The 27,136-nt window shown below is 41.8% G+C and overlaps 1 protein-coding gene across 1 annotated transcript in view; it reads right to left on the reverse strand.

The window, feature by feature from the left end:
- Positions 1-2,578: 2,578 nt before the first annotated feature.
- The window catches only part of LOC145351646 (E3 ubiquitin-protein ligase RNF130-like), a 62,029-nt gene continuing 37,471 nt past the window's right edge, over positions 2,579-27,136 (reverse strand). The window contains exon 3 of the mRNA XM_080201206.1: positions 2,579-3,892. The gene's annotated coding sequence lies outside the window, so the exon portion shown is untranslated. The remainder of the gene's footprint in view (positions 3,893-27,136) is intronic.

The raw sequence follows: 27,136 nt of genomic DNA on the forward strand, positions 1-27,136 counted from the left end.
CTGTTTCCACTGGCCTTTTGAGGCAGTGTGTTCTGGATTAAAATTCCCTCACCTCAATTAGAATAAAAAGCTGAATGTCAAACAGGTTGCTGCTCACTTTGCTGTTTGCTGAGGTCAAAGGTGACCCTGAGTTTTTGTGGTCTTTGCTGAAATAGCTGATCTGAGTGAGGGCATGAACACAACAGTCACCAGCAATCCAATGGACTCATGCTGGCTCGTGGTCAAAAGTGTATTTACACTTGTGTATGTATGTGTCTGATCTGTCCATGCCTGATGTGTGTGTGTGTGTGTGTTGATCTGTGTGTACAGGTGTTGATTCTTGTGTGTTATGTGTGTGCTGTTATACATGTTGACATGTGCATGTTGATATGTGTATTGATGTATGTGTGTTGATGTGTGCATGTTGATGTGTGTGTGTTGGTTGAGGAACAAATAGCCTGCCAATGTTCAATGTCTCAACTAACATGTGAAGGCAGCCAACATGGGTGAGGTGCCTGGAGGAGCGGGGAATAGAGACACCTCTGTAAATATGACCGATTAGTCGAAGAGACAACGTTGGGGGCAATAAAAAGCAGATCAGTTGTCCTCTCAGTCACACAGAGATCACATCACATTCTGTCCACACATCTCTTCAGCATGTTCTAGCCCCTCCATGACCTCGTCCCTCCCTATGTCTGCAGCCTCCTCCAGTTCTACAGCCACCTGAGATCTCTGCACTCCTTCAGTTCTGGCATCACTGATTTGCATTTCTCCAGTATTTCTGACCACACCTTCTGCAGTTTAGGCTCAAAACCCTGGAATTCCTCCCTAAACTTCTCCACCTCTCGACCTCCCTTTTTTCTTGAAGATCCTTAAAAAACCACACCTTTGATAAAACTTTTGGTCACTTGTCCTGACATTCCTTACATGACTTGCAGCCAAATTTTTGTTTGATTAGCTCCTGTGAGGCACCTTGGGACATGGTACTCTATTAAAAGCTCAATGTTAATACAAGTCATTATCGTATATAATAATTAATGATATTTCAGCATATCACGTATCTCTACAGCCCAAGCAGCTGCCCAGATTTAGCAATAAAAGGAACAGTTTCAACAAGAAGATAGAAGCATTTGTAAAATCACAATTTCAGTCATTTAAATCAATGGAATTCTTCAACATCAAAAACAAGTACAATTATAATCCCATTAACATGAGCAGTTAGTCTCCTCCCTTTCCCTTCTCATCCCTCCTCTCTTTCCCAGTAATATTCACATTGATTAATCTGTTTATTATATAGTTTGTGTAATTGTTTTGTGTGTAAGAATAGAGATTATGAAGAAGGGATAAGGGGGGGGTTACCTGAGTTGAGTACATTGCAAGCATGAAACAAGGTGCTAAGGTGAATAGAAAATATCACAAAACATAGGATGATGACACCACAGGAATTAAAGAGCCTAATATTCCCTTTAGAACCATAGAACATTTACAGCACAGAAACAGGCCTTTTGGCCCTTCTTGGCTGTGCTGAACCATTTTTCTGCCTTGTCCCACTGATGTGCACCTGGACCATATCTCTCCACACCTCTCTCATCCATGTACCTGTCCAAGTTTTTCTTAAATGATAAAAGTGAACCCGCATTTACCACTTCATCTGGCAGCTCATTCCACACTCCCACCACTCTCTGTGTGAAAACCCCCCCCCGACAATATTCCCTTTAAACTTTTCCCCCTTCACCCTTAACCCATGTCCTCTAGTTTTCTTTCTCTCTTAGTCTCAGTGGAAAAAGCCTGCTTGCATTCACTCTATCTATACCCATTATAATTTTATACACCTCTATCAAATCTCCCCTCATTCTGCTACGCGCCAGGGAATAAAGTCCTAACCTATTCAACCTTTCTCCGTAACTCAGTTTCTCAAGTCCTGGCAGCATCCTTGTAAACCTTCTCTGCACTCTTTCAACCTTATTAATACCCTTCCTGTATCATCAGAAATCCTTTGCATTAGAAATCTGACAGTGGGAAGTTTAAAAAAGTAGTGGATTGTATTCCAATGGTGTTTCTATTGGTGGGGTATTGACTAGGGAGGAGGGCAGTCTAGTTTTGAAGCTGGACATGGAGGCAGTCTCAGGCCACGCAGACAACAGCATGGTTTGGGGTTGTGGCTCGACAATAGCGCAGTCTGGGTCACAGCTAGACAGTAGCGCAGTCTGGGTCACAGCTAGACAGTAGCGCAGTCTGAGGTCAAGGCCAGACAGGAGTACAGTCTGGGTAGCAGCTAGACAGGAGGACAGTCTGGATTTTAAAGGAGAGCAGGGAGAATTCTCTTCCCGTGTCCCGGACAACATTTATCCTTCACCAACTTTAAAAGTATTAATTATCTGGTCATTTATTTTGTTGCTTTTTGTGGGATTTTCCTGTTCATAAATTGGCTCAGTAAGAAGTCTCACAACACCAGGTTAAAGTCCAACAAGTTTATTTGACAGTAAACTCACTAGCTTTCGAGGTTTGCTCCTTCGTCAAGTGAATGGAGAGTTCTCCACTCACCTGACGAAGGGGCAAACCCCGAAAGCTAGTGAGTTTACTATCAAATAAACTTGTTGGACTTTAACCTGGTGTTGTGAGACTTCTTATTGTGTTTACCCCAGTCCAATGCTGGTATCTCCACATCATAAATTGGCTGCCATGGTTCCTTCATTGCTACAGTGACTACACTTCAAAAGTACTTCATTGGCTAGTAGAGTACTTTGGAACATCCAAAGGTCATGGAAGGCACTATAATGCACATTCTTTTTCCCTGTATAGTAACCTCAACACTTTTCTGTCGTTTACGAGACAGGGTCAGACAATCCAGTAAATTGGTAGCACAGATGACAGTTCACAATATACGATGGTCTGATGTGAGGGATTGTGATATATGTAGAGAGTGAAACAGGCAGAAAGAGAGAGAGATGAGAGAGTGTGCCTGTCTGGCACACAGTGAACAACTCAATCTCAATGTTAAGCAATACTTCAGTAACATTTTCTAAAAGAGGGAAGATTTTGGCTGCTACTTAATGTGAAATTTTTGCAGACGTTCTTCATACAAACATGAACAATCTCACGATAAGCAGTTGACACAGAGAAGACGGGTATTCCTGCCCCTCCCTCAGTGTGGAACCTGCGTACAAACAACTTGTAAATGTTCAAAGTTAAACTCTATTATTTTTATATCAAAATACACAGATTCCCAGGAAATTTCTGAACTTGACAATAAACCTAGAGGAAAATAAAATAAAATGAACAGAAAACAACGCAGACTTTCAAAAGGGCTCTTTGAGTAAAGTCATAATTACAAATCTGGTTATATATAGTTTCTGTTTTTGGAAAGCTAAATGTCCTCCAACACAATTGGGCAAAGTTTCTTACTTACTCCCAGGGAGCTGGTTATAGAGGCTGCTCAATTTTCATTTGCAGTGAAATCTCTGCAATTGAAAAGTGGGTTGTTTGTTTCTCTGTTGTATAAAGAATGAGTTACACACCCAGAAAGTCAGCTGAAAATCCACCTCTCTGGTTCCCTTGATATTTTGTCACTTCACAACAGTTGCAGTGGAAGAACTGCTTAGACTGAGCGAGATATTTGTTGAAACAGAGTCTAAAATGTCGCATTGGGCTGATACAATGAACTAGGATTCCTGCGGAGGTTCTTCCCGTGGGAATCGGGTCCTAGAAGCGGGAGATGCTTTCTGGGATGATGGGATCCACAGGCAGTGTACTCCGTCCCTCACGCTCCTGAGCACCGTGCGAGAGGTGTCCATAGTCATTGCTGTGATTGGTTTGCCCTGAGGTGTCGGGATACCAGGTTGATCTGCATCTACACCGCTCCGGCCGTCTGCAAAACTCCGAGGCCACGTCTGTGTTTTTACTTGAGAGTTTTCTGCCGTGAGAAAGAAAAGAAACAGGAGTCAAATGGTGGCCCAAAAGGTTGTAGCAGGGCAGTCATTGCTGTCTCTCTGCCTCAGCAATTGCAAACTAGAAGAACATTTGCACCTTGGCCAATGCACCTGATTAGGCACATTGGCCAAGCTAAATTCTCCCTCAATGTACCCGAACAGGCACCAGAGTGTGGCAAGTAGGGGATTTTCACAGTAGCTTCATTGCAATGTTAATGTAAGCCTGCTTGTGACTAATAAATAAACTTTACGTTAACTTTTTATTTTTATTCCATCGTGGGACATTGGGGTCGCCAGGTGGCCAGCATTTATTGCCCATCTCTAGTTGCCTGAGAGCAGTTGAGAGTCAACCACATTGTTGTAGTTCTGGAGTCATATGTAGGTCAGACCAGTAAGACAGCAGATTTCCTTCCCAAAAGGACATTAGTGAACGAGATGGATCTTTCAACAATTGACAATGGTTTCATGGTCATCAGCAGATCCTTAATTCCAGGTTTTTTTAAATTGAATTCAAATTGTACTGTCAGTCGTGGTGGGATTTGAACCTAGGTCCCTGGAATATTAGCTCAATCTCTGGATTAATAGTTTAGCGATAAAACCACTAGGCTATCGCTTCCTCTATATTGCACCTCATCTTCCGATTAGGTGTGTTACAGCCCTCTGGATGCAACATTGAGTTCAGCAACTTTAGTCTGTGAACTTTCCCCTCCATCCTGCTTTTGCTTTCTGTATTCAGCTCCCTGGCTTGTCCCAAAACTAACCCCCTCTAATTATTCCCTCATTATTAATGTTTAAGTCACCCTATGCGTTTTTTTTTCATACTTTGCGCAAACCTCTGACCTGTCACCCGTCTTTGCACATTATATGCCTTTTTAAATGTCATCTGATGATGCATAAGAACATAAAAGAACATAAGAAATAGGAGCAGGAGTAGACCATCTAGCCCTTCGAGCCTGCCCCGCCATTCAATAAGATCATGGCTGATCTGTCGTGGCTCACTTCCACATTCCCGCCCTCTCCCCATAACCCTTAATCCCCTCGCCTATCAAAAACCTATCAACCCGCGTCTTAAAAATATTGAGCGAGGCAGCCTCCACCACTTCAACGGGCAGAGAATTCCAGAGATTCACCACCCTTTGAGTGAAGAAGTTCATCCTCAACTCCGTTCTAAACCGCCCCCCCTTTATCCTGAGGCTGTGCCCTCTAGTCCTACTGTCCTTTCTGAGCGGGAAGAGCCTCTCCACCTCTATCCTATCCATCCCATTCAACATCTTATACGTCTCAATGAGATCTCCCCTCATTCTTCTAAACTCTAACGAGTACAAGCCTAGTTTATTCAGCCTCTCCTCATAGTTCAACCCCCTCAACTCCGGAATCAGCCTAGTAAACCTCCTCTGCACTCCCTCCAAGGCCAAAATATCCTTGCGTAAGTGCGGCGACCAAAACTGCACACAGTACTCCAGCTGTGGCCTCACCAGTGCCCTGTACAGCTGCAGCAAGACCTCCCTACTTTTATATTCAATCCCCCTCGCTATGAAGGCCAGCATCCCATTCGCCTTCCTGACCACCTGCTGCACCTGCAGGCTGGGTTTTTGCGACTCATGCACAAGGACCCCGAGGTCCCTCTGCACCGTCGCATGCTGCAGTTTTTCACCACGTAAGTAATAGTCCTTCCTACCATTATTCCTACCAAAGTGGACCACCTCGCACTTGCCAACATTAAATTCCATTTGCCATTTTTAACTTTTTTTATTTAAACACAGGTCTTAGGTCCTCCTCTCCTCCCTCGCTCCTTGTAATTATTAGAATGTATCTATCCTGTGTATCTGAAATTTCCCCTCAAATCTCTCCTGACCTCTCCCTTAGCCTAATTTGCCAGATTACTTTAACTAGCTCAGCTTTCACGTCCTCATAATTTCTCTTATTTACGTTTAAGATACTAGTCTTAGTTCCACTCTTCTCTTCAAACTGAATGCAATTTTCAGTCATACTGCGATCACTGCTCCTCAGGACATAAATTATACTGACAGACAATCCAAGCCAAAAGGGTGGAACAATTGCAGACAAAGGGCAGGATCAAATACTGTGGAGGACAGCGTGCACAGGAAAAGGAGGATTGTCCAGCATGGGGAAAGCAGGTTTTTAACTACAAAAGGCAAAATAATTCTGTGAAAAGTGTTTGGATAGAAAGAAGCAAAGTGGTTCCCCAGGACGACAACTAACTCTAGCCAATCGAAACAGAGAGTCTGAGCCTTGATCCTCCAAGCAGTAGACTTTATTCTCCAGTACAAGACAATAAAGCCGGGATGTCCGAAACAATCCAACGAACCATTCGCTTACAGTCTTTTTATGCTCACTGCAGCTCCATACCCCGAGATCCCTTATCTCATCCTCAAGGTTGATCTCTTTTAGCCACTATTGTTTCTGGGCCTGCCATTTATCTACCTTGTTTGAGATTGGTCACTAATTAACGCATCATTTACTTCTTGAGACCATTGTAGTTACAACCTTTGTCCTTATCCAAACAGTTCTGCTTCTACAACCATCGTGGTTTAGCTGACTCAGGCCGAATAGGAGAGAAAACATATTTACTTCATTCTTTCTTTCTAGTCATATCGGTGCTGGGGCCTCAGCTATTTACCATTTATATAGATAATCAGGAGGAGGGAGCAGAGTGTAGGGTGTCGAAATTTGCTGATGACACAAAGATAAGTGGAAAAGCAAATTGTGCGGAGGGTGTGGAAAGTCTGCAGAGGGATCTGGATAGGCTGAGCGAGTGGGCGAGGACCTGGCAGATGGAATACAATGTTGGCAAGTGTGAGGTTATCCACTTTGGCAGGAATAATAGTAGGAGGGACTACTACTTAAAGGGTGAAAAGCTGCAGCATGCTATGGTGCAGAGGGACCTGGGGGTCCTTGTGCATGAGTCGCAAAAACCCAGCCTACAGGTGCAGCAGGTGATCAGGAAGGCAAATGGGATGCTGGCCTTCATAGCGAGGGGGATTGAATATAAAAGTAGGGAGGTCTTGCTGCAACTGTACAGGGCACTGGTGAGGCCGCAGCTAGAGTACTGTGCGCAGTTTTGGTCGCCGCACTTGCGCAAGGACATTTTGGCCATGGAGGGAGTGCAGAGGAGGTTTACTAGGCTGATACCGGAGTTGAGGGGGTTGAACTAATGGTAGAATATCAACTGAAACCAATGGTAGAATATCATTACAAAAAAACTTCACTGATCATGATCAGTTTTGTGTATACAAACAGGTTGCTTTTTTTCCATTACATTAGTTTCACTTTAGACAAAGTCAGAGCACTGCAGATACAGAAACAATTGGATGTTGGATCAAATATGTGCTGATGGAGAGAGCTGAGTAACATCAGAAATAGGAGAAGGGCAAAATACTTCTGTGGAGAACTTCACAGAGGTAACAGGATAGGAGTGGGAAGAGAAACCATTACAAGAGATTCTCTATCAAGGAGTGATCCAGAGTTTTGGATAATTACATCTCTATTCTTCTGGTTTTTAAGCTAGATACAGCACTATACCTGAACTTTTTTTATTGTTACATAATATTAATCTTTAAGCCCTTTACAGAGCAATATGGGAAAGATTTAGTCTCAAATTGTGAACAGGGCTTCCCCAGGCCCATTCAAGCTTGAATGCAGGTAGAAGTTTATTTTTAAACTGCGTGAAACCTTGCACCTATTCTTACTCCAATTTCTTCGTGATCTGCTTTCCGCAAGGTGCACCATGATGACATTAATGATTCCCAAGATAACAGAATTACATAGAATATACACATTGAACAGGCAGCTGGCTCAACAAGTCCATGTCAGTGTTTATACTCCATAAGCCTCCTGTTATCCTGCCTCATTTAACGCTCATCGATCTCTTCATTTCTCCCTTATGTGCTTGGCCTCATCTGCATCTGCCTCAACTCACTATGTTTGATACTGAGTTCCACATTCTCACTATTGTCTGGGTAAAGAAGCTTCTCCTGTGGCCTTTGGACAGATTGCAAGATAGGGATTAGAACCTCCTGTCTTTTCATATCATACTGTTCCTACCATTGGTTCTGGAAAAGCATAGATGTAGGACAGAAAATCTTTGGTGCATGCCCGGAGCCTACATTGCTGCAATATAAAAAGGCAATCTTCTTCCTCATATTCCCTCTTATAATCATAGAATCCTTATAGCGCAGAAGGGGGCCATTTGCCTATTGACGCTACACTGACAACAATCCCACCTAGACCTCGTCTCTGCAATCCTGCTAACTCCCCCTGACACTAAGAGGCAATTTAGCACGGCCAATCCACGTAACCCGCACAAGTTTAGACTGTGAGAGGAAACCTACGCCGACATGGGGAGAACATGCAAATTCCACACAGCCAGTTACCCAGAATTGAATGTGGGTCCCTGTCACTGAAAGGTAGAGGTGCTTCACTGTTCCACCTGCTGTGACAAAAAGTTTGTGCCGCAAAAGCATGTATGTTTTAACGCTGACAATTATTTTAGCTCAATGCTGTCCAACGAGCTTATTTATTTAATAACTAAAAGTGCTCCCAAAATTTATGTCTAACACTATCAGCATCATTTGAGGGGAAAATACAGGTTTTGCACGAACACAGTTTAAACCAATTATTCTAACACAGAACAAGAATCACAAATATAAAAGGCCCTGTCTAAAATCTTAAGCTAAGAGATATGGTAGACAGGTGAAGAAAATCTAATACAACAAGAAAACTGAGAAATAGACCTCAAAAATTTCAAAGTCTGGGAATATTTTGTTATTACAGAGTTGCAATTACGATAGACTAAAGACCCTTTAACGAAAAGGTCATTGTTCATCCTCTTTGCAATTCTGAAGCCACAAAGATTGCTGCAATGCAACCACCTCCTGAATGACCTGCTCAAATATGTTATGTCTGGCACAATTTTCACACAGTAACTTAAAAATAATACCCTAAATACACAGGCACCAAGCAATTTCACAGACTTGGTATGAGAATGACAGTACTTCTCCTGCAGGATATTTTCCAGAAATCAATGCACTACAATATGAAATAATAACAGGTTGAGCTTTTTAAATATCTCTCCAATTTTGTTTTTGGCCTTATTTATTCATCTGGATAGACAATGGGTAATACTTAAGGAACAAATGTATGCATTGCAACAGTTACACATTCCTTTCTGATTCAGAAGGAATGTTTAAAAAGTGTCCAGCAAGGGAAATTTGATGGTGTTAAACTGTTTACATTTCAATGCGGAGAGTATTACAAACAAGGTAGATGAGTTACGGCACAGATACACACATGGCAGCATGATGTCATTGCTATAATGGAAACTTGGCTAAAGGAGGGGCAACATTTGCAGCTCAGTATACCTGGTTATTGAGTTTTCAGGCATGATAGATTGAGAGATAAAAGAGGAGGAGTATCACTAATGGTTAAAGAATCAATTCCAGTTGTGAAACAGGGTAACATGCTGAATGGGTCAACACACAAAGCTTTATGGGTTCAGCTTAGAAGTAACAAAAAAGGGGCAGCCATACCATTGGGAGTAAACTACGGGCCCTTAAATAGTGAAAGATAGATAGAAGAACAAATATGTAGGCAAATTTCTGCCCGTAAGAACAAGAGGGAGACTTTAACTATCCCAATATTAGCTAGGATTTGAACAATATAAGGGGCACTTGACAGAAGAATTCATGCAGTGCATCCAGATGTTTTTTTCTCAACCAAATAATGAGATGTAATTCTAGACCTAGTCTTGAGGAATGAAGGAGGGCAAGTGGGTGAAGTGATAATTGGTGACCATATTGGGGATAGTGATTATAATTCAGTTTGATTTAGCATTACCATGGAAAAGGACAGAGGTAAAGCTAGAATAAAAGTTTTGAACTGGGGAGAGGCAAATTTTGCCAGAATGAGAAGGTACTTGGCTGAGGTGAACTGGACAGCATTGCTAACTGGCAGCATTCAGTGGAAAACCAGTGGAAAATACCAATAAGCCTAAACGTACTAAGTGGATATGTCCCCTTCAAAAATAAGAGTGGTACTGCCAAATCCAAACCTCTCTGGTTGTCTAGAAGAATACAGAGGAAGGTCAAGCTGAAAAAGAAAGTGTATGATAGGCACAAAGAACTAAGCACTGCAGATAACCTAGATGAATATAGGAAGTGCGGGGATAAAGGAATAAAGGAAATAAGAAATCAAAGAGAGGGCATGAAAATAGATTAAGAAAACCCAAAGATGTTTTACCAATATATTAATGGTAAAAGGTTAGCTCAGGAAAAAGTGGGATCTGTCAAAGATGAAGAAGGGAACTTGTGTGCAGATACAGAAGCTGTGACAAGGGTTTTAAATAAATATTTTCTCTCCATGTTTATAAAGAAAAAGGATGATGCAAATTTAGTACTCTGAGAGGAACACAGATATTGGATGGGAAGTATTCGGAGGATTGGAATCCTTGAAAATCACCAGGGCCAGATGGACTGTTTCCAAGGCTGCTGAAGGAGGTCAGGGAGGAGATAGCAGATGTTCGGAGGATGATTTTCCAATCTTCACTAGATATACAGCAGGTACTAGAGGACTGGAGAAATGCAAATGTAGTTCCATCATTTAAGAAAGATAGAAGGAAATGCCAGTTAGTTTTATAATGGTAGTGGACAAATTAGTAGAATCAATCCTGATAGGATTAACTGACACGTAGAAAGGCATGGACATGTCAGACATGGTCAGCATGGATTTGTTAGAGGAAGGTCTTGCTTCACAAACTTGACTGAATTATTTGAGAAAGTGACAAGATGGGTTGATGAAGGTAGCGCAGTGGATGTTGTATATATGGATTTTAGCAAAGCGTTTGACAAAGTCCCACATGGCAGATTTGTCAAAAAAGTAAAAGCCCATGAGATGCAGGGTAATGTTTTAATTTATTTATTCATGGAACAAATGTCGCTGCCTGGCCAGAATGTATTGCCCATCCCTAGTTGTCCCTGAGAAGGTGGTTGTGCCTTCTTGAATCACTGCAGTCCACGTGCTGTGGGTTGACCCACAATGTTATTACGGAGGGAATTCCAGAATTTTGATCCAGTGACTGTGAAGGAACAGCAAAATATTTCCACGTCAGAATGATGAATGGCTTGGAGGGGAACTTGCAGGTGATTGTGTTCCCATGTATCTGCTGCTCTTGTCCTTCTAGAAGTGGTCATGGGTTTGAACAGTGCTGTCTAAGGATCGTTGGTGAATTGTTCAATGCATCTAATACACGTGAGTGCTTCTGCACATGGCGGAGGGAGTGAATGTTAGTGGATGTGGTGCCAATCAAGCAGGCTGCTTTGTCCTGGATTGTGTCAAGCTTCTTGAGTGTTGTTGGAGCCACAAGTAAGGAGTATTCCATCACAGTCCTGACTTGTGCCTGCAGATAGTGGACAGGCTTTAGGGAGCCAGGAGATGTATTACTTGCTGCAGCATTATGGCAAACTGGATCAAAAGTTGGCTGAGTATCAGGAAACAAAGGATTATAGTTGACGGATACCCTTGCAAATGGAAAATTGTTTCAAAAGGTAATCCTCAGATTTTGGTACTGGGAACCTTGTTGTTTATGTTATATATTAACGATTTGCTGGTTAAGTGCATTGGCTATGCTGAATTCTCCCTCAGTGTACCTGAACAGACACCAGAATGTGGTGACGAGGGGAATTTTCACAGCAACTTCATTGCAGTGTTAATGTTAGCCTACTTGTGACACTAACAAATAAGCTTAAAACTTAAATGCTTCTGTTTTGGTCTGCCTTCACTAATCTGTTTACATATCCAAGTTTTTATAGTCTTCTTTTATGTTCTTGCAAGTTTACTCTTCATTTTTTATTTTTCTCTTCTTTGTCAATCTCTTTGCTGAATTCCAAACTGATCCCAATCCACAGCCCACAATATAAGGAAATGACACAGCAATTAACAACTAATTTAGTTCTGTCTTCACACTGGAAAACACAAATAATTTCCCAGAAGGAAAGTGAAGAGGAATTGATGGGAATGAAAGGTGATAAATCCCCAGGTCCTAATAATCTAAATTGCAGGATACTAAAAGGGTAGGCCTCAGAAAAACTGGATCAGTCACCTTCATCCTCCTGGACAGTGCCTGCCCACCCGCCACCACAGCCTGACAGACAGCAACACTGCCCCCCACCCCCCCGGCACTGTTCCCTCTGCCCCCAATCCGGCAGGTGGGGCTTCAATAGTTCTGATCCTACTAGCGACGCCATCACAACAGGTCCTCACAGAGGGGAAATTGCATCCTGAACTTAATAATATTTCAATCTACATTTAAATGGATTTAAATAATGGGATCAACCTTGAACCCTGTAAGATTGTGAGAGGCACGAACCTGATTTTGCACTTTTCTTGCTATCTTACCAGCTCAGTGGGGCAAGAAGATAACAATACCCACTTAGAATTTAGCTGAACGAGCAAGAAAATGGGTGACTTTCAGATCTGTCTTTTGGGCTAATTTGAAAATGCAATCTAATGGCAGTCTGTCACTTTGGGGTGGGTGGGGGGATGGGTGGGAGAATATAGCCTAAGTTTGCTGGTGGTAAAGCTGGCTGCAGACTGCTCAGGGAGCCCTGATCTGTCAGTGGATTGGTGATCTTCTGCCCCCATCACAGCCCTCCCCCGATCATCAATGACAATGTAACTCCCCCACCCTGGCAACACAGGTCGCCAGCAATGGGGTCCTTCTGAAAAGTCTCCTGTCACAGCCCCCTCCTTGGCCCATGCTGCACCTCCCCCCCCACCTCACCAATCACTCCTTGTGCTGATCTCCATCCACCGCGTCCCCCCCCAACCCCCATCGATCACACTCCACCCCACCCCCCCCCAACTACAGAGCAAAGTTCGCCCTCTTGTCTTCCACCTGATAGCCTCATCGCCAATCAGGCGTCACCCCAGCTCAGGCGTCACCCTGCTGGCACTGCCCCAGTACAGTTAGGGTACCCAGTGGGCAGTTCTAGGTTGGCACTGCCCAACTGTGTCCCCAACCACCTGGGGGTTTCTGTGACATCCGATTCCCCCAGTTGAGGTCGATTGGCACAATGAGCTGTTAAGATTGTGCCCTGAGAAAACATTAATGGGATTAAAGTGAATATGGATTTATTAAGGGAAAATCACGTTTGACAAACCTATTGGAGTGTTTTGAGAACGTAACTAGCAAAATAGATAGAGGGAAAACCTTTGAATTTTCAGAAAGCTTTTGATAAGGTCACACATTAGATATTAATACACAGAACTAAAGCACCTGGGTTTGGGGGATACAATATTGGCATAGATTGAGAATTGGTTTGCTGCAGGAAACAGCAAGTAGAAATAAATGTTTTTTTCAAAGTGGCAGACAGTGACAGTCCTGCAAAGGTCAGTACTTGAGTCTGAGGAATTTACAATGCACATCAATGATCTGGAAGAGGGAAGCAGATTTCCAAGTTTGCTGATGACACAAAACTTGGTGGAAATATGACTGGTGAGGAGATGTTAAGAGACTTCAAGGTGATTTTAGACAAGTTGAGTAATTCATGACAGATGCAGTGGATAAATGTGACTTTATTCACTTCAGTTGGAAAAACAGAATTGCAGAGTATTATTTAAATGATGATAGATTGATAGATTATAAAGGGACCTGGGTGTCCTAATACACCAGTCACTGAAAGCAAGCATGCAGGTACAGCAAGTAGTGAGGAAGGCAAATGATATGTTGGCCTTCATTGCAAGAGGGCTGGAGAGCAGGAGCAAGAATATCTTAAGAGGAGATTGGGTGGACTTGGCCTGGATTTACTGGAGTTTATAAGAATGAGGAGGGAAGAATCTCATTGAAACTTAGAGAATTCTGACAGGGCTGGACAGACTGAAAGCAGGGATGATATTCTTCCTTGCTGGGAAATCTAGAATAAGGGGCCACAGTCCATTTAGGTTTGTGATGAGGACAAATGCAATCAATAATAGGGTTATGAACCTGTGGAATTCTGTACCACAGAAGGTTGTGCAGGTATATTTAAAAAGAAAATTGATCTATTCTAGACACTAAAGGTGTCAAGCGGTATGTGGGGAGAGTGCAAGAGTATGACCTTGAGCTAGAGGGTCAACCGTAATCATACTGAATGGCACATCAGTCTCAAAGGCCCAAATGACCTATTCCTGCTCCTATTTTCTACGTTTCTATCTTTAGCTGAGAGGACAAATGATCCGCAGATTTTTCTGGTATAAATTCCGTTCCAAGCTCATCCAACAGAAAATGCACTTAGTAGAAGTAAAGAATCAGCAATATTTCCCCTTCCTGTATACAAGATAACTCAATACAACAAAAAAAATCCTATTTTGCAATTGTACCAGGTGTTGACACTAAATGGACCTTTGGACGGCTATCTGCAAGAACCATCTGCAATTACCTAGTTAACCAAAAAAACTGACAAGTCGTCAAATTGCAGAGTAAGTACCTTATTCTTCACATTTAATTTCACATTTACTTACCATAGAGATCATAAATTCTGTACCTATCCCTTCCTCCAAAGATGCAGTGATAGCTATGTTAATTGACAGCCAGGTCATAGAGCATAGCTTTACATCAGGGATAAAAACAAAATGCATGCCATATCTTAAGACATTTCCTAGTAGCTGCTCTGCAGTCTTATGCTGGCAACAAAAGCCACATTGAAGTCACCGTCTGTTCCCTGTCAATTGTTGAGCTAAATATTACTTTCATTCTAAGTATGGCTGTCTCTAATTGCTTAAAGTTATTCCATATTTATGTGGGGACTGGCGTGCTTAAATGAACATGGGTGCAAGCACATTGCAAACATCAAGGAATTCTTGGAATAACAACAAAGGTCCAGGTTTGGATGTCATCAAGAAATAGAGTATGTTGGCTAAAAAAGACTTTCATGGGTCTTTGCATAATGATAAAATTCTGCTATCTGCCAAAACTTCAGGTAAGCTTGCATAAATTTTAGCTTCAGTAGAGATAGGAAAATGCCTTTAGGCCCAAGTCCAATCTCTCTTGACGTGCTGGTCTCCCACATGTTCTCATGTTCCTGCAATCCCATCACTGCAAAATTATTTAACTGTCTCTTTAACCCATTCATTATCTGCACTTGGGGAAGGGCAGGGGGCTTTTATTTTGTTCCATGATTTTCACGTTCAGAGGGTGAGTTATAAAATTCAGCTTGGTATGGATTCAGACCTAGTCTTTCTTGGGAACTTACCTTTACAGGAGCAGTCGAGAAATCAGAGGAGAAGTGTCTGGAGGCTGGAGCTCAGCAACCTATGAGTGGATAAAATTCAGTGCGGTGCGAATTCGGGCCTAGTCTCTCTCAGGAACTTATCTTTACAGGAGCCTCAGGAGCAACTGGGAAATTGATGGAGAAACCAACCATCAGGGGATCTGAACTCAAGGCATCATGGTTTCAGACCAACAAGCGGCCTCTGATTGATGAGTTGCAGTCAGGTGAAGTATCTTTTTAACCCCTTCATTTCTTTAATATTCTAGTTCAATGGGACTGAATAGGGTAGTCGTTTAGACAAGATTTAGATTATATTTAATTTGTTCTTACTATAGTGGGCAATAACAGTTTAGTGAGTAATTAAACAGGTTGACGGACCAACTTAATTTAGTTATTACTTAAACAAAAGTGGTTCCACACAAATTAAGTTTTAATTTTAATTAATTAAGAGGATAATGTCGGTCAAGCAGTCTTATGCTCCACCTATGACATGTGGAAATTCCAGGACAGTCCAACTGTCCAGGAGGACTACATTTGCAGGAAGTATGTACAAATAAGGCTGTTAATAGATCGCTTAAATGCATGCACTTAGAAGCATATGATGGACAGCATCATAGACAGAAATTTCAGGGAGGTGACCGCACCAAGGCTGAGGAAGATAGATGGGTGATAGTCACAAACAGTAGGTAGTCAGTGCAGGAGCCTTCTGAGGCTGTCCCCCTCCCTCTCTCAAAAAGATATATCATTTTAGATCGAGAGGACAATGTATCAGAAGATGATGACATCAGTGGCCGAGACTTTGGCACCACTGCTGGCTCTGCTGTACAGCGGGAGGAGGTCAAAGTGCAGGCATGCACTTGGGTAGTTAGGGATTCAATAATAAGGAACACAGATGCTTCAGTGACCGTGATCGAGATGTTGCCAGGGTCAAGGACATCTCTCAGCAGGCACAGGGCACCCTGAAGCAGGAGGGCAATATCCAGCAGTTGTGGTCTATGTTGGAACTAATGGCATAGGTAGGAAGGAAAATACGGTCCTGCAAAATGAGTTCAGGGAGTTAGGAGGGCAGCGGAAATGCAGGACCTCTAGGATTGTATTCTCAGAAATACTCCCTGTGCCATGTGGTAGTGGGGCAAGAAATAGGAAGGCAGTGCAGTTTAATAAGTGGCTTGAGAGTTGGTGCAGGAGGGAGAATTTCAGATTCTTAGACCACTGGGATCACTTCCACAGCAAATGGGACCCGCACAAAAAGGATAGGTTGCATCTTAACTGGAAGGGCACTGACATCATAGCAGGGAGATTTGATTGTGCAGTTTGGGTAGATTTAAACTAATAAGGCAGCGGGGGTGCGATCCACACCAGTAGGCCAGAGAGTACAGAGATTGTGGAGAACTCAGTAAATAGCACCAGTAAAGCTAAGAGAAATAAAACACAGGCAGAGTATACAAAACATGACAGGACAGATGATCTGAGTGTTAGCTTTAATGCAAGGAGTATGACACATGAACTTAAAGCCTGGATTACTACATGGAATTATGATGTTGTGGCAATTATGAAGATTTGGATGAAAAAAGGGCAGGACTGGCATATTAGCATTCCAGGATTTAGATGCTCCTGATGAGATACAGATGGTGACAAAAGAAGTGGTGTTGCTTTACTGATTTGGGAGAATGTTACAACGACGCAGAAGGAGGACACCGTGGTGGGATCATGCAGTGAGGCATGTGGGTAGAAGCCAGGAACAGCAGAAGTGCAAACATACTGTTGGGGTTATACTACAGACCTGCCAACTGCCAGCGTGAAGTGGAGGAACTGGTATGTCAGCAGAAGGTGTGGAAACAACAGGGTTGTTGAGATAGGCTAGATTAACTTCTCTAATATAGACTGGGATTCCTTTAGTACCAGGGGCTTGGACAGGGCAGAGTTTGTTCAATGTGTCCAAGAGTGCTTCTTGAGGCAATATGTAGATAGTCCAACACAGGAAGCAGCTACCGTACACCTGGTTCTGGGAAATGAGTCTGAACAGATGATTGGTGTCTCACAATTCTAAGTTTCAAGCCACTTGTAGAAAAGAATAGAAGTAATCCCAGAGTGAAAGTACTAAATTGGAGGAAGGCTATTTATGACAGTATTAGGTAGGAACTAGGGAATGTAGACTGGGGCTGGCTGTTTGAGAGTAAATCCACATCTCCCACATATGTGGGAGTCTTTTAAAAGTCAGCTGTTAACAATTCAGGACAAATATGTCCCTATAAAAATGAAGGTTAAAGATGGCAAGATTTGGGAACCCTGGATGACAACAGATTGTGAGCTTAGTGAAAAAGAAGGAGGCATACATAAATTTCAGAAATTTGAAAACGGGCAAGGCTCCTGAGGAATATAAAGATAGCAGGAAACAGCTTAAAACAGGGACTTAGGAGGGCTAAAAGAGGCCATGAAAAGTCCTTGGAAAGTATGTTTAAGGAAAATCCTAAGGTTTTTTATGCGTATATAAAGGAGGAAGAGGAGAGCTAAGGAAAGTGTAGGTTCACTCAAGGACAATGGAGGGAATGTGTGTGTAGAGCCAGATGATGTGGGCGAGGTCCTGAACAGGTACTTTGCATCAATATTCACAAAGGTACATATTCTTGCAATTCGGCCAATGTTGTCCACTTGAAACGCTGCAGGAAAAGATGTCCCAAGGCATGCTACATTGGCAACACCATGCAGGCGCTATGACAACAGATGAATGGACACCGCTCGACAATCACTAGGCAGGAGTGTTCCCTTCCTGTTGGGGAACACTTCAGTAGTCAAGCGCATTCAGCCTCTGATCTTCAGATAAGCGTTCTCCAAGGCGGTCTTCGAGACACATAGCAACGCAGAATCACCAAGCAGAAACTGACTGCCAAGTTCTGCACACGACGACGGCCTCAACCAGGATTTTAGGTTTATGTCACACTACCTGTAACCCCCTACGACTTGCCTGGGCTTGCAAAATCTCACTAACTATCCTAGCTTGAGACAATTCACATCTCTTTAAACTGTGCTTAACCCTCTCTCCACTCACATTGTCTGCACCTGTAAAAACTTGATTCCCTGTTCAGACTCACATTCCAACCACTATCTTGTAAATTGATCTGTGTCTATATATGCCCCGTTTGTGAACCCAATCCTCCACTCACCTGATGAAGGGGCAGCGCTCCGAAAGCTTGTACTATCAAATAAACCTGTTGGACTTTAATCTGATGTTGTGAGACTTCTTACTGCACAAAGGAGAAGGATGTGGTGGATGGTGAGTGTAGAAAGGAAGATGTTGACATTCTAGGACATGCTGCGATAAAAAAGGAGATATTGGAGGTTTTGAAAAACATTAAGGTGGACAAGTCCCCAGGGCCAGATAGGGTCTATCCCAGAATACTGAAAGAGGCAAGGGAAGAAATTGCTGAGGCCGTGGCCAAAATCTTTGTATCCTCTATAGCCGTGGTCAAGGTGCCAGAGGATTGGTAAGTAGCTAACATTTCAGCCTTTCTTAAACAGAGGGACAGAGACAATCTGGGATATTACAAGCTTGTGAGCCTTATGTCAGTGGTAGGAAAATTATTGAAGAAGATTCTTAGGAACAGGATGTACTCACATCTGGGAGAGAATAGGCTTATTAACGATAGGCAGCATGGTTTTGTAGAGTGGCAGTTGTGTCTCTCAAACTTGATTGAATACTTTGAGGAAGTGACAAGAAAAATTGACTCAGGCAGGGCAGTGAATGTTGAATGCATGGACTTTGGTAAAGCCTTTGATAAGGTTCCTCATGGCAGGCTGATAGAGAAGGTGAAGTCATATGGGATCTGGGGTGAACTGGTAAGATGGATGCAAAACTGGCTTGGGCATTGAAAGTGGAGAGTAGCAGTGGAAGGGTACTTTCCTAACTGGAGGTCTGTGACAAGTGGTGTCTCACAAGGATCGGTGGGAGGGGGGGGGTGTTGTGTGTGTGCTGGTCTCTGTTGTTTGTAATATTCATGCACATACACATGTATAATATGATATGATTTGGAGGAAAATGTGGGTGGTCTGATGAGTAAATTTGCAGATGATACAAAAATTGGGTGAGTAGCAGATAGTAAGGATTGTCAGAGGATACAGCAGGATACAAATCGACTGGAGACCGAGACCTACAGTAAATGGTACAGCCCTTAGCATAGAGGGCTCTAGGCTTGCAAATCCAAAGTTCCCCGACGGTGGCAATTCAGATGGACAAGGTGGTCAAAAAGGCGGATGGCATGCTGGCCTTCATTGGTCGAGACATCGTGAATATGAATTGGAAAATCATGTTGCAGCTGTATAAGACTTTGGTCAGGCTGCATTTGAAGTATTGTATACAATTCTGCTTGCCACACTACTGGAAGAATGTTGATGCATTGGAAAAGGAGCAGAAGAGCTTGGAGGATATGGACTATGAAAAAAGGTTGAAGAAACATGGATTGCTTTTGTTGGAGCGGGGGATGAGGTGGGGGGGACTTTATAGAGGTTTATAAAATTATGACAGGCTTGGATAAAGTGGATAGTCAGGGTGGGAGGGTCAATTACTCAGGGTGGAAACTTAAAAGGGAGAGGGAGAAAGTTTAAAAGATTTAAGGGACAAGTTTTTCACACAGAGGGTGGGGAATGCTTAGAACGCACTGCCACAAAAGGTAGTGGAAGTAGATTCTATAACAAGAGGCATCTGGATAGATGCATCAACAGGTTGGGAATAGAGGGATATGAACCATGTAGAGGCAAGAAATCATGAGAGAGGCATCTGTTGGCACAGACTTGGTGGGCTGAAGGGCCTGTTCCTTGCTGTACTGTTCTTTGTTCTCTTTGATTTTTATCTTACATCTAAATATTTCTGATTTAGCTTTGTACCCTTAAATTATTTGTTTTTACTTTGGATTTGAATCCTTTGCCAGAATGGTAAATCTTCCAGGATCAACTTTATCAACTTGCTTTGTGTCCTGGAAATTTGACTATTATAATAGTGCATTTTCCAAACAGAACAAACCAAAGCTCTTAATCGCTTTCATAATATACACTACGGACACCGGACCAGAATGAAATCTTGTTGCACTTGTGGTCTCTCAAGGGACAAATATTCTTATAATCCAGAACTGTACACAATTTTGTAAATGACTCTGACTAATACTTTGCACAGCAGCAAAACATTCAATTCTATGTAATTTCTCTGATAATGCTGTCCAATAGCATTCTAATTTTTTTCTAACTTACACTACTGATGTACAATTTTAGAAAAACATGACAGTTTGTTAGAGAATTCTTGTGGTGAAAACAACAGATTTGTTTTTCTATGACCTTATTGGGATCTCATGAGATGAAAAAGTAGAGTAGCAAACGAATGATTGATCTGCACTGAACACTCAGTAGAATATTTACATAATAGTAAATTTCTAAATATGTGGTAGTGACTGATATACGCATATCTTTTAAACAGTTGGCAGCCATGGCCCAGGCGATAATCTTTACTATTTGCACAATTTCACACAATAATATTTAACATAAATTCTTAGCAAGATAAAACTGTCATTGCACAGAACAACTAGCAACTTTCTGCTTAAATATGTAAATTGCACAGTGGTTAAAAACATTTGTTTTCCAAAGGATTATTGGTGATGTCTAGAGATGATACTAATATACTTCCCATTATTTATGCAATGTTAGAGTTGAAACTTAATCTATCTAATGGCCGATGAAGGAAGCATTAGAAAAGGAAAAATGACAAAATGCTTTTTGCCTATTGGAAGCTGTTTACTAAAGTGGAAAATGAAAAGCTAGATTTAAATGGAGAACAAAATGTCATGAACTACATGGAGTGTTATTTAACTATAAGCAATCTGAAACTGCTAAAATATAAACTGCTAACAGACTCAAGTATCAAATCTGATATTAACCAACAGTCATCAAGATTTTCAAAGATACGCAGCCCGCACAAAGATTTATTTGCTAATGTAGACAGAACTTAGGAAAAGAAGCAGGAGCATTTTATGATAAGCTTTCCCATAAGTGTGCTCTTAGCTGCCCCAAAAATAGATAATACCTTTGGAAATGCCTATGGAGGCAACTGTTTCATCCTCCCTTGGCACTTGGTTTCATCCTCCCATTCGCTGGACAGGATTTGTGAAAGAGACTAAAATTACTCCAGTGGAGGTGGGATGCAAAGTGTGGAAATGGTGAATTGGAAGGAGAGAGAAAAAAAACTAGTCAAATTAACTACTTCCATGGCATCTTGCCAGAGATAAGGAGCAATTTACTTTTGTAAAAAGGGTCAAAATATAAATGTGCCACCATTTTAAAAGTTGATAACTTAATAATGCATTTATTTTAGAGCATCAAGATTTCAACAATAAATGAGGCTCCTGACTGCAGCCAAAAGATATCTATCTCCTCTGGCTACCAAAAGGTTTGAATGGCTCAAATCATTCACAAATCCAGTGATCTAATTCATCTCTTATATCCCAATGTCTTGGACAACCATTGAGTAAAATTCAGCTCCCCCAAAATAGAGAAGAATGGTAAAAAAGGTTGAGCTGCTGCAGACACAAGTTGTCACATGGAAAGACGATGGTGCGGCAACAACAGAGGTATAGCTCAATAAAGGGGAGGATTGTGACCTTAATCTTCCTGTTCATACGTACTGAGGATGTTGGGGTTGTGGTACTCGTTAAACCATAAAAGCACTGGAAAGGAATTACATATTTTCTAACCAGTTGATTAGAATAAAGGATTGGTAGAGTATCTAATATGCCACTGGAGGTATTTTACATGACAAAGTGTGGAAGCAGATGGAGTAGAAAACTGGCAGGCAACTTACAGAAATATACAAGAACATAACAGAAATATATAGACGTTTGATGGGGTGGGATGGAGCGCTTCAATTATCCTGATACAGATTGAGATAGTAACGGGGTAAAGGACAAGTAAGGGGAAGAATTCCTGAATTGTTCTGAGAATTGAGAGAAAACCTTCTTAAACAGTCGTTTTCAGCCTGATGAGAATGGGAACAATGCAGCAACTAGTTCTGAGGAATGAAATGGGGCAAATGTAGTATTTGTCTGTGGGGAAACATCATAATATTTTCAGATGTAGAAGAATTATGGAAAGGCATAAGGAACAATTAAGTATGGAACTGTTTCCCTGGAGTACAGCTAATTTCAGTGAGTTGTAAAAGGATCTGGCCTGTATGCACTGGAATCAAAAATTGACAAAATCAATAACAGTAACTGAAAAATGGGAGGCCTTCAAACAGAAGGTTCCCACTGACTGGATACATTCCCACAAGGGAGAGAGAAAGTGCATTTAAAGTTAGAATTTCCTGGATGGTTAGAGATTAAAATGAAACAAGTCTTATGAGTAGTGTATGATTCATACTACAGCAGGGAACAAGCTAAATACAGAGCTAATATAGAGAAAAGCTTAAAAACAGGATATAAGAGGATGTTTGACAATAGACTAGCAGCCAACTGTCTCTTATAAGCATATAAATATTAAATGACAATTCAAGAAAGGATGGTGTTGATTAGAGTCCAAAAAAGAAGTCACAGCACATGGCTGAGGTATCAAATGAGTACTGTGCATCTGTCTTCATGAAAGAAAAGAATGCTGCTAATAGAGCAGCGAAAAGCAGTGAATTTAGGTAGGTTGAAAATAAAGGGGATATACTTCAAACAGTGAAATGTGTCTGAATTTACAGAGAGATGTAAAGGTGGAAATTTTCCAATCCTCCTTAGCAACGTGTGTTCCACCACTGTTTAAAATAAGAAGGAAGAGATAAATCCAGGAGTTACAAATCAGTCAGCTTCACATCAGTGTCAGGGAAACTTTTAGAAACAATATTATGAGACAAAATTAATTTAAATGTGCTATGACTTCACCTCATTGATTTTACATATGTAACACAAGGCTCAAGATTTCAAAGTGCATTGAAACAAGTTTAAGTAATGAAAAGCCTTAATTTGTACGCATTATTGGGATATTATGAATTTTAAGTTGGCATCACAGATGCCAAAATACTGAACTGTGGCTTTAAGAAAGAATGTATGGGAGTGGGGGCTGTGGGATTATCAGTGGAGGCCATTTCAGGCTTCCTGCTGGGCGCTCAGGCTTCCATGTGGCTCCCAGCCATATATTTCCAGTGGAATTAGCTCCACACTGGAATTTGGTGTGGAGTGGATTGCAATATGGAAATCTTCATTTCCATATCATTAGCGGGCCCAAGATTGAAGTGTCCAGGTCTACAAGCATTTTCCCTCTTGCCAATGATCCCAATGGTTGCCACACAGCAAGTAACCCTGGGAGCAACATTAAATGCTTAAGGCAGGACTTCCATCCCTATCCTAGGAGGAAGAGAGCTGCTGGCCTATCAAATGGTCGACAGTCCCTGCTAGGGGAGACAGTGGCATAGTGGGGTGTCAGTGGACCAGTAATCCAATGCCTAGACTAATGCTCTGGCGACACAACTTCAAATCCTGCCATGTTAGCTGATAGAATTTAAGCTCAATAAAACCTGAAATTAAAAGCTAGTATCAGTAATACAGACCACAAAACTATCATTGATTTGTCATAAAAATTGATCTAGTTCACTAACATCCTCTAGAGAAGGAAATCTACCATCTTTACCTGGTCTGACCTATACATGAAATGTAGAAATGTGATTGAATATTAATTGCACTTTGAAATGGCCTGGTAACCCACTTAGTTCAAGGACAATTAGGGACGGCCAAGAAATGCTGGCCCTGCCAATGACACCCACATCCCATGAAAGAAGATTTTAAAAAGCACCAGACATGCTCAGTTGCCAGTGGTGGGACTACGGCAGAAGTGAGTGGGGATGGGGGGAGGTGGGAGGCGTTGTTCAGGGGGTTGGCAATAGAGTTGGGGTCGGAACTTTGGAAGGTGGGAGACGGTGAGGGGTACACCTCCAATGAATCCACAGAGGAGGGTCCTACCCTTCCCACACCTTTTCCAACACCAGCTTGTGTTGCTAAAACTGCCAGAGCTCCCACAGGGCGTGAATCTTCCATCACCATGGAAAGGACAGCAGTGGCAGCATGATGACGTCTGTAAGTAGCCATTAATTGGCCATTTAAAAGGTCTGAATAGATCCAAAAGGTAGGAAGGATGCACAACATCCTTCCTGTCTGCTGCGAATTTTCAGATAGGCAGGTAGGAGGCGGTAAGGCCACCAGTTTGATCTTACACTGGTGGGGAAGCATAAAATACAACCCAATATCAATTGATATATTTACCTAAAGAAAACGTTCCACCTTAATCATGAAAATTTAAATTTCCCTGGACCAACTGACACAGATATGGCCTAGAAAGTGGCCTCCATCAAAAAAGCTAATTTGTCGTAGAGCCATAGAAGAATCGAACTGCTACTTCCAACACCACAGAACTGAGGGTTGATGCCATGTCACAATTTGCCCCTTCATTCCCAGCTGTTGGAAGGTCACAGGAGGTTATAATGATGTAACCATTTCACCAAAATGCAGTTATTGGAGTTTTCATTTGGGCCCACTGCTAATTACCTAATGCAAGGAAAAACCGCAGTCCAGACAGCGGGAGTAAAAGTACACACCCAGAGGCAAAAAACAAAGAAAATTACAGCACAGGAGCAGGCCCATCGGTCCTCCAAGCCTGCTCTGACCATGCTGCCTGACTAAATAGAAGTTCCTACCCTTCCGGGGACCATACATTGAACCTACAAGTCCCTCTATAAACACAAAACATCGGCATTCTTTCTGCTACTCATTGTCGAGAAGGTCTTTCTAAAAATATTAAAATAGAAGCATTATTAACCCAAATTGCCCAGTACATAAGAGCAGCAATTACAAAGGCTTAAGAGTAGGTAATTAGTTCACCCTCCATGGCAAGAAATGAAGATTGAACAAAGGTGAAGGGGGTGGAACATAATGGTGAAATCTATAGTCTTAAGTTAATAATTACAGCACAGATTTATCTCATCACAAAGCTGACCAGGCATTTGGTTATATTAATAGTTCGGATGAAAAATAAATTGAAAATTGGATGACGTACACCTTTCTTTTTATACGTAAAGGGCACAGAAAGTACGATGCACAGTTACTGGACCATTAGGTCCTGACTTTATAAATTGTGTAATACATATTATTCAGTCAGCATGGCTCTGAGTGGAAAATCGTGTCTCACAAAATTTAATTGAGTTTTTTTGAAGGGGTAACCAAGAAGGTAGATGAGGGCAGTGCAGTTGATGTTGTCTACATCGACTTTTGAAAGGTTTTTGACAAGGTATCGCATGGTAGGTTGCACAAGATTAAATCTCATGGGATCCAGGGCGAGGTGGCCAAATGGATACAAAATTGACTTGATGACAGAAGCCAGGGGATAGTTGTAGACTAGGGGTTGCTTTCCAAACTGAAGGCCTGTGACCAGTGATGTGCCTCAGGGATTAGTGCTGGGTCCACTGTTATTTGTCATTTATATTAATGATATGGATGAGAATATAGGAGGCATGGTTAGTAAGTTTGCAGTTGACACCAAGATTGGTAGCATAAATGGACAGTGAAGAAGGTTATCTCGGATTGCAATGGGACCTTGATCAATTGGGCCAACGGGCTGACGAAGGGCAGATGGAATTTAATTTAGATAAACACGAGGTGATGCATTTTGGTAGGCTGAACCAGGGCAGGACTTACTTAGTTAATGGTAGGGCAATGGGGAGACCTACAGAACAATGATCTAGGAGGTACAGGTTCATAGCTCCTTGAAAGTAGAGTCACAGATGGACAGCGTGGTGAATGCGGCATTCAGCATGCTTGGTTTCATTGGTCAGAATATTGAATATAAGAATCGGGACGTCTTGTCGAAGTTGTAAAAAACATTGGTAAGGCCATAGTTGGAATACTGTGCACAGTTCCTGGTCACCCTATTATAGAAAGGATATTATTAAACTAGAAAGAGTGCAGAAAGGACTTTCTAGGATGCTACCAGGACTTGATGGTTTGAGTTATGAGAGGCTGGATAAATTGGGATTTTTCTCTCTGGAGCAGAGAAGGCTGAGGGGTGATCTTATAGAGATCTATAAAATAATGAGGGGCATAGATCAGCTAGATAGTCAATATCTTTTCCCAAATGTAGGGGAGTCTAAAACTGAAGGGCATAGGTTTAACATGAGAGGGGAGAGACACAAAAGTGACTAGAGGGGTAATTTTTTCACACAGAGGGTGGTGAGCGTCCAAACAAGTTGCCAGAGATATAGTAGAGGCAGGTACAATTTTGTCTGAAAAAGCATTTAGACAGTTACATGGGTAAAATAGGTGTAGAGGGATATGGGCCAAATGTGGGCAATTGGGATTAAGTTTAGGGGTTTAAAAAAAGGTGGGATGGACAAGTTGGGCCAAAGGGCCTGTTTTTATGCTGTAAACCTCTTTGACTCTATGGCACAGTAGCATCACACTTTGTGAAAGCAGAAGCAAAGTACAAATTCAGTTCCCTAATCATTTGTTTGTTCTCCATTTTGTTTCTATGTTTCCAAATTAATTGCTCATCTAAAATTTCCATCCTGAATTGCCTGGTTCATTTTTAAGTATAAATAGAATCTTATACAGAATTGTTCAAAACCTTGTCATTCAGCAATATATGGCAGTGCTTAATGCAGAAGCTTGCACTCATCAGGTGTTCATAATGACTTTTTTTTGCAAGAAGTTGATTTTATTGCGATACAAAGATACCAATTAGTTTCTCCACCCTCCTTAATTGCTGGAATAGCTCCACTGCAAAAGAAAATCAGAAATGCCGCATCAGTGTAGACTGGGTGCAGTTTCAGAGCCACCCAACTCATGAAAACTGATACTGTTTTATACCAGAAAGCCTGTATGAAGGATAGAACCGAAATCTAATCCTTACGGAAGTTATTATTTACAAAATACAAATTACAAACATACACTTGATAATCAG

The sequence above is a fragment of the Carcharhinus amblyrhynchos genome, chromosome 13, assembly GCF_965287045.1.
Source record: "Carcharhinus amblyrhynchos chromosome 13, sCarAmb.v2.hapA, whole genome shotgun sequence".
NCBI lineage: Eukaryota > Metazoa > Chordata > Chondrichthyes > Carcharhiniformes > Carcharhinidae > Carcharhinus > Carcharhinus amblyrhynchos.